The 7,158-nt window shown below is 41.5% G+C and overlaps 1 long non-coding RNA gene across 1 annotated transcript; it reads left to right on the top strand.

Annotated features, from left to right (window-relative positions):
- LOC145430343 (uncharacterized) lies at window positions 1-3,757 on the top strand. The gene is made up of 3 exons (XR_013910859.1): window positions 1-457; window positions 1,427-1,546; window positions 2,213-3,757. It is a non-coding gene; the product is annotated as an uncharacterized LOC145430343 (long non-coding RNA).
- The last annotated feature ends 3,401 nt before the right edge of the window (window positions 3,758-7,158 follow it).

Raw genomic sequence — 7,158 nt, 5'->3', positions numbered from 1 at the left:
TCGACCTGCATTTACATAGCGTCTCACAGCCCCCAGTCCCTGCTGTGGAGTGGTATGAGTGCCCAGTAACAAATGTTAATGGTGTCTTTAACATGGCTGTTAGTGGCTCGGTGTGATTATTCAAAATCTGTGAGACTGTTGACGAATCCACGTCAGAGAGTTGAGCTGGGAGCTGCCTGTGGCGTCAACATTTATACACAAGTAGAACAGCTCTGTTTCTCCTACGTAATGAAGTGCAGACAGAGAGGATACATGAGCACGTGTTTCAGTCTGTGGTCACACTGATGATAATGATTCAGTCGTCTGTGAAAATCTTCTTGGTTCCTCCAGCAAAGCAAAGAGTATCTGAAGCAGCTTCAGGAGGAATCAGAATAAAGACGTGTAACAGTGATACAAAGGAAGTGTCTCCAGTATCAACAGATGTTTTTAATACGCTGCAAGAGAAAAATACAAAAAGGTAAATACTCCACTTATGTTGTAAAGTTACTTTGATTACTTGTTATAAATGTATCCTCTTATTTGTTGTTTTGATTATACATTCTTTTGTATTGAAATACAAATACTTAAAGTTGTAATTATTATTGTTAATAGATCACTGCCATGGGAGACATGAGTGGAAAAGTTACTAAATATTTTTACATTTAATTATTAAGCAAACCATCCATCCATCCATCCATTCGCTTCCGCTTATCCTTTTCAGGGTCGCGGGGGGCGCTGGAGCCTATCCCAGCTGTCATAGGGCGAGAGGCAGGGTACACCCTGGACAGGTCGCCAGTCTGTCGCAGGGCCAACACACAGGGACAGACAACCATTCACACTCACATTCATTCGCACATTCACACCTAGTGACAATTTGGATTATCCAATCAACCTATCCCCAGAAGCTGCATGTCTTTGGACGGTGGGAGGAAGCCGGAGTACCCGGAGAGAACCCACGCAAACACGGGGAGAACATGCAAACTCCACACAGAAAGACCCCGGCCTGATGTTGGAATTGAACTCAGGACCTTCTTGCTGTGCGGCAACAGTGCTAACCACCGTGCCACCGTGCTTTCTTATTAAGCAAACATATATCAAAATGTTAAAGCTGCCTATATTTCTTTCTTTCTTTTGTGAAGCCACGCACTAAAAGAAATAAAAGTCTTCAGTTTCTGGATACTGAGCATAAACATGAAGCCTTGTCTCATCGGTGTTGTTCAGTGGGACCAGAGGGCCTTCACAGTTTGGGATAAAGTAGATCCATAAAGGCTATCCCAGCCATCCAATTCACCAACAGCAAAACAAATACTGTACTATAACACTTACTGCTCATCATGTGAATGAAACACTGAACATCTTTTGTGCAAACTGAAGTCAGCGACACATTAGACAGTTTGATTGATTCAATGCACTTTCAGCATCCATCGGGTTTCTTCTGGTTATCCAGCACAGGGTCGCAGGGCCCAGCTGACACAAGAACAGACCATTAAAACCAGCAACTGTGGACTGTGGGAGGAAGCCAGAGTACTCGAGGGAACAGACAACGGGGAGAACAAACACCACACAGGTGTAGTGGAAGTATTCATAATTCACAATGTCAATTATCATACAAAAAAAGAAAACCATTTATTTTCATGTATTTTGATTTTTACTTTATTCATTTAATTCAAAACTACAGTAAACTACAGTAACTCTACATAAAAAACATTTTCACCTGTTCTCTGATACTTTAATGTTCCTGACGTGGTTTGTAACACATTTACAGCATGTCCTGCTCACTCCACACTGTCAGTGGACTGAGTGGAAGTGTCTTGGTCTGTGATGGGGACAGCCTCGCCTTGTCACTGTGTTATATAGATTGCGGTGTGCAGATTTCCGTGGCTGCCTGTTGCCCTGAAACACACTGGGCCAAGTTCAAAGATCTCTGTCAGAGATCCTGGAGCAAACTTTCTCCTGCACCCGAAACTCACAACAGAAAGTGGAGACGAGGCTGACGATGGTTGACCCAGGAGGCAGCCTGTGCACCTTCATGTGCAGCAGTTGTGTATTATGCTGAGATACAATAAAGTTTACAGTTTCAAATAATTCTTATCAAAACTAAAAGAAAGGATTTAAGTTGGGTAAGACCTTAGCGCAGTCACATATCTGTGTATAGACTATACTCTATAGTTTGTTATCGTTTGCAGGTGTTGCTGTTGTTTGGTGCTTGACACTTTTATCATCTGTTTCTTAGATGCTACGTTTGCTGCAGCGCTGGGATGTGACGGTGTGTCTAAAGCAAAGGTCCTTCTACAGTAGACCTGTGAGCCCTGAGGCTGAGACCTCGTCACTGTGGCTGTGTTACGACTGCAGATATGTGGGGATGGGAGATTCTTCCTGGCAGACTGATGCAACGGTTCTATTGCAGAGTTCACAGACCGCAGCCTTTCTTCCTCATCAAAGGACTGATGGTCTCTGAAATGTGACATAGACCTGTTAGATCCTTCCTACGACCTCCTACTTGGATAATTAGATCATCTAAAGTGTTTATGCGAGCAGGTGGATGCGCTCTATGCATGGGGTGTGTTGGAGTAATGTGGCATGGAAAGATTCAGGATATGAGAAAGTTAAACTGGGATTGGCTGCTGACAGGGAGGGTCCCGTGTGTGTCTCCTTTGAGTGTAGACATCAGGGAGCCTTTCATCGTTTATGAGGCAGGGTGTGGTATTTGGATGTTAATGTTGTTGGGGAGACGTTAACGGCACTGGGGAACGAGCGCCATTTGTGCCTTTTACTTCCCTTTGTCTTTTACATGTCAGATTGCTCCTGGACTCATGGAAGTAGGGAATCCTTGTAAAGTTCAGGGATGTGACCCCCTGACCTCACCTCACCTGCTCCGTCTCATCATCTCCTCACCATTCATTCAGGCTGAAGCCAAAGTGTAACATCTTCACACGGTCCTTTGGATTCACCTTAAAGACATTCAGTTCATGTTTGGGGCCTGCACTATGGGATGGAATTAACTACCATCTTCTACTCTCTCTGTGTAAAATATACAAAGGCAGGTATATTCATTCACATCGTACTTTATATGATCATGTTTGTATTTTCATGGGGCTTCATGTCTGGTGATTAATTTGACATCACGCGTAAAAATTTAAAACAGCTCTCGTAAGCTGAAAATTCACTTTACAGTTACTCCAGTGCAGGAAAACAATATTGTAATATTATTCAGAATCACACAAACAAAGAAATTAAGGAGTCTGGATTCACACTTTTTCCATATGTATCTATAACTATATATCCAGGCAAGACCCCAGGCTGTGTAAAGATGAGACAATCCAGCACATAACAGCAGGGTGCAAGATGCTTGCAGCAGGGCATACATGGATCGCCATAACCAAGTGGCCGGCACAGTGTACAGAAACATCTGTGCTGCGTATGGGCTGGAGGTAAACAAGCAACAGTAAAAAAGACAGAGAAGATGTTTAGATTTCATTGGGAGTGAGCAGATTAGCACATGAGAAGGTCAGATTAGCTGGTAAATGTACTGATTCTTATACAGTGCTTTTCTACTTTGCCCGAACACTCAGAGCACTTTATACAACATGCCTCATTCGTACAAGCACTGCCAGGGATCAGACCAAAGACCTGACTGTGTGATCATGCCTCCCCTACCTCAGTAACTGTAACTTTGTGGACCTGGAGTGCAGTGGTGCGTGGAGTCGAAGAGACTGGATCTAGGTACATGTGGCTAAAATAGTCTGCCTGTGTGTGAAGCACATTGTAAATAAAAGAAAACTCACATCATGAACATAAACTGTGTGGAGTGTCGTGTTGGGTTCTCACAGAGGGTCATTTGGTTGTTGGGGTTTTCTCTGTATTATTGTGTTTACAATATAAAGTGCCTTAAATTAAATGGAAAACAAAAAATGAAGTTTTTCATAACCCATTTTTGCACCATTAAACTACTACAAGCAACAGAGCTAGTGCTCTGCAACAGAACAATATGACTTTATGAGCAACTGCAGAAAGCAGTGTGTTGCTACAAAAATGGTGAGAAACAGACCATTAACAGTGGAAGAGAGAGAGACCATCATAACACTTATAAATGTGGGTCTGTCCTACAGAGAAACTGCAAAGGAAATCAAAGTGTCAGTGAGGCCAGTTTCCTTCACCATCAAACGCACTGAGAAACAAACTGTGACAGGAAGAGGTCTGCAGACCCAAAGACTGAATCAGAGGACAAGTTTCTGAGAGTTAACAGCTTGTGTGATAGGCAGCTCACAGGACAACAGCTTCAAGCACAGCTTAATAGTGGTTGTAGTGAGAAAGTCTCAGTTTCTACTGTGAAGAGAAGACTTCGAGCTGCAGGTTTGACAGGACGAGCTGCAGCAAGAAAGCCAGATGCCAGAATAAGACTAAGAGGCTCAGCAATGAAAGGCGAGCGTCTCAAGCTTTATAGAACATTTTCTTCTTATCTGAAAGTAACAGAGCTGTATGACATGGTTGGTTTGGTGGGCTTGAGCTTTGTTTCTTTAACCTTTTGCTCTTAGTCTCAGGTGGAGTCTCTGGTCTGAAATACAGGCCTCTGAAAAGGAAATAACATTCACATGGACTCAAATATGAAGTAAGAATTTTTGACAAAATGACTCATGTTTTACAGTACATCCAACAGGTCAGAGGTCATTGTAACAAAATGTTTTGCAAAAATGTTTCTGCAAATTCAGCCACATATCAAGAGCAGAAAGAGAGGTTCTAACCACAATCAGTGAGTCTAATCTTCGGTGACCAGCTTAGATTAGTGACAACACTGATAATCCACGTCAGTATGTGATGCATGTAGCTTTAGTTGCCCAGACAAGTCAGACCTTCAAGTTGGTCATGCCTGAAATCCCTCAGCAGGCTCACATCAGTGTGGACGAGCTGCTGCAATCTACTTGTGCACACAGTGCAGCAGAGGAAGCTGCTTATGTTCATAATAATATGCTTATAATTAATATATGATAATATTACTTAATTAGTGCTGAACTGGATTGCATTTATATATATTCATTGGGATCTGTGGGTGGACAGCAAAGAAAGAACTTCATTGCACAGAGAAATGCATTTTCTCTTGTGACACATGAATAAATAATAATAAACAATTTGAATCCTTGAATCCTTGCCTAAAAAAAGTTTAGCACGTAGTCATGTTTTGTGTGTGGCACTCATTATCCCAATATTCACTGTAAAATATGAACGCCACACTGGTAAATCATTCTTTGCTTGTAAACGCCTGATAAGGATACTTCATAACCACATTCATATTCATACTCATATCTACACAACAGCCCAGTGAATCATTCTACAACAAAATGGAGCATGTGTTGTTTGGTGTTTATGTGTGTAAAAATGTGTGTAAAAATAATGTAGTATATTATTATTTTCACATATATGAAACTAATGGTACAAAGAAGATGCAGCCAAATATCCAAGGCAGGAACCAAAATGAGTCTTTTAGCCGACACCAGTCCTCCCCTCCCTCCTCCTCAGCTCCCTCCAGCTCATACTGTCATTTGGCCTGCACGTGAACCCTGCTCACCTTCTTCTAACCTCAGAGTAGCAGCACGCCCGACTGTGTGTGTTTTTGTTGCCAAAAACACATAAAAAGATCAGGCACAGGTTTAGGCTGTTAATACACAACAACAACAAAAGATAGGACAGTGTTGGAGCTGCGAAATGCAAATAAATTAAACTAAAGTGAAGGGGAAGAAGTGTTTGGAGATACAAGATGTTGAAACAAAGACAGGAAAAAAGGTCCTAGAAGGTGATCAGGAATAAAAGAGATGCAGGAACTAAAACAAGCAAGACACGCAAGACATTTCTTTTACACCTGCTTGAACTGTGATATTAGTTTTATTTTTTTAAAAACACCTTATTTCGTCTAACAGAGTTAACCTTTACAGACCTCGCATCACATTTGGCCTGTTTTGGCATTTGACAATATAAATACCTTAAATTTCATTCTTTTACCCAAAACATTTTTTATTATTATTTTGTAACATTAGACTGGTGTTTCAAATGTTTGCATACTGAGTAGAATAAAATATATCGTTATTGCCACTTTTACAAGAACAATGAAACACAGTAACAATGAAACACAGTAACAGTGAAACACAGTAACAACGAAACAGTAACAACGAAACAGAGTAACAACGAAACAGAGTAACAACGAAACACAGTAACAATGAAACACAGTAAAAGTGAAACAGAGTAACAGTGAAACAGAGTAACAACGAAACACAGTAGCAGTGAAACACAGTAACAGTGAAAAAGAGTAACAATGAAACAGAGTAACAATGAAACACAGTAACAGTGAAACACAGTAACAGTGAAACACGGTAACAGTGAAACACAGTAACAGTGAAAAAGAGTAACAATGAAACAGAGTAACAATGAAACACAGTAACAGTGAAACACAGTAACAGTGAAACAGAGTAACAATGAAACACAGTAACAGTGAAACACAGTAACAGTGAAACACAGTAACAGTGAAACACGGTAACAGTGAAACACAGTAACAGTGAAAAACACTACATACTGTATATTTCATGTCTTTTATGAGTCAGCGGTGGCACAGTTGAAGGGACCTTGACATTGTGACGAGGAGTTTTGGTGGGAATGAATCAGTAAAACGGCACAGGAGGATCGTACATGGTGCACAAACAGAACAGAGGTCAGCGCTGTCCTGAGAGGAGTGAAGATGAGAGAAAAACCCTTCCTGTCCCTTGTGCACATAAAAAGAAGGAGCTGTTACATCACTCACACCAGGTCACCAGGAAGAAGAGAACAATAGAAGTAACTAGACGGCCTGACTCCTGCCTAATGGCTCACCACTTAAAGCTCACACACACACACCCTGACACACACAGTTAAAAGGACACACACAAATTCCCACATATTTACCATCATGTATGGAATTTACATGAGTTATTTACTGTGCTTCAGCATGTCACTGATGCTGATATTCTCTCGACTGCCAATCTGGTTGTAGCTTTCATAGATCCATCCATCTCCCCGCACATCCATCCCTGTCTTTTGTGCCAGGAGTGGGCAATAGGTGTGTGTACTGTGGAAGGTTTGGATGGTGTGATCAATTTGCCTATACATCAGAGGTGTCAGCCTCAGTGTGAACTATTGGCCTTTAATGGCCAATAA

Source organism: Astatotilapia calliptera, chromosome 8 (genome assembly GCF_964374335.1).
Source record: "Astatotilapia calliptera chromosome 8, fAstCal68.1, whole genome shotgun sequence".
Taxonomy (NCBI): domain Eukaryota; kingdom Metazoa; phylum Chordata; class Actinopteri; order Cichliformes; family Cichlidae; genus Astatotilapia; species Astatotilapia calliptera.
Note: the sequence above shows the minus strand (reverse complement) of the source record. Positions and strands in the feature narration are given on the sequence as shown.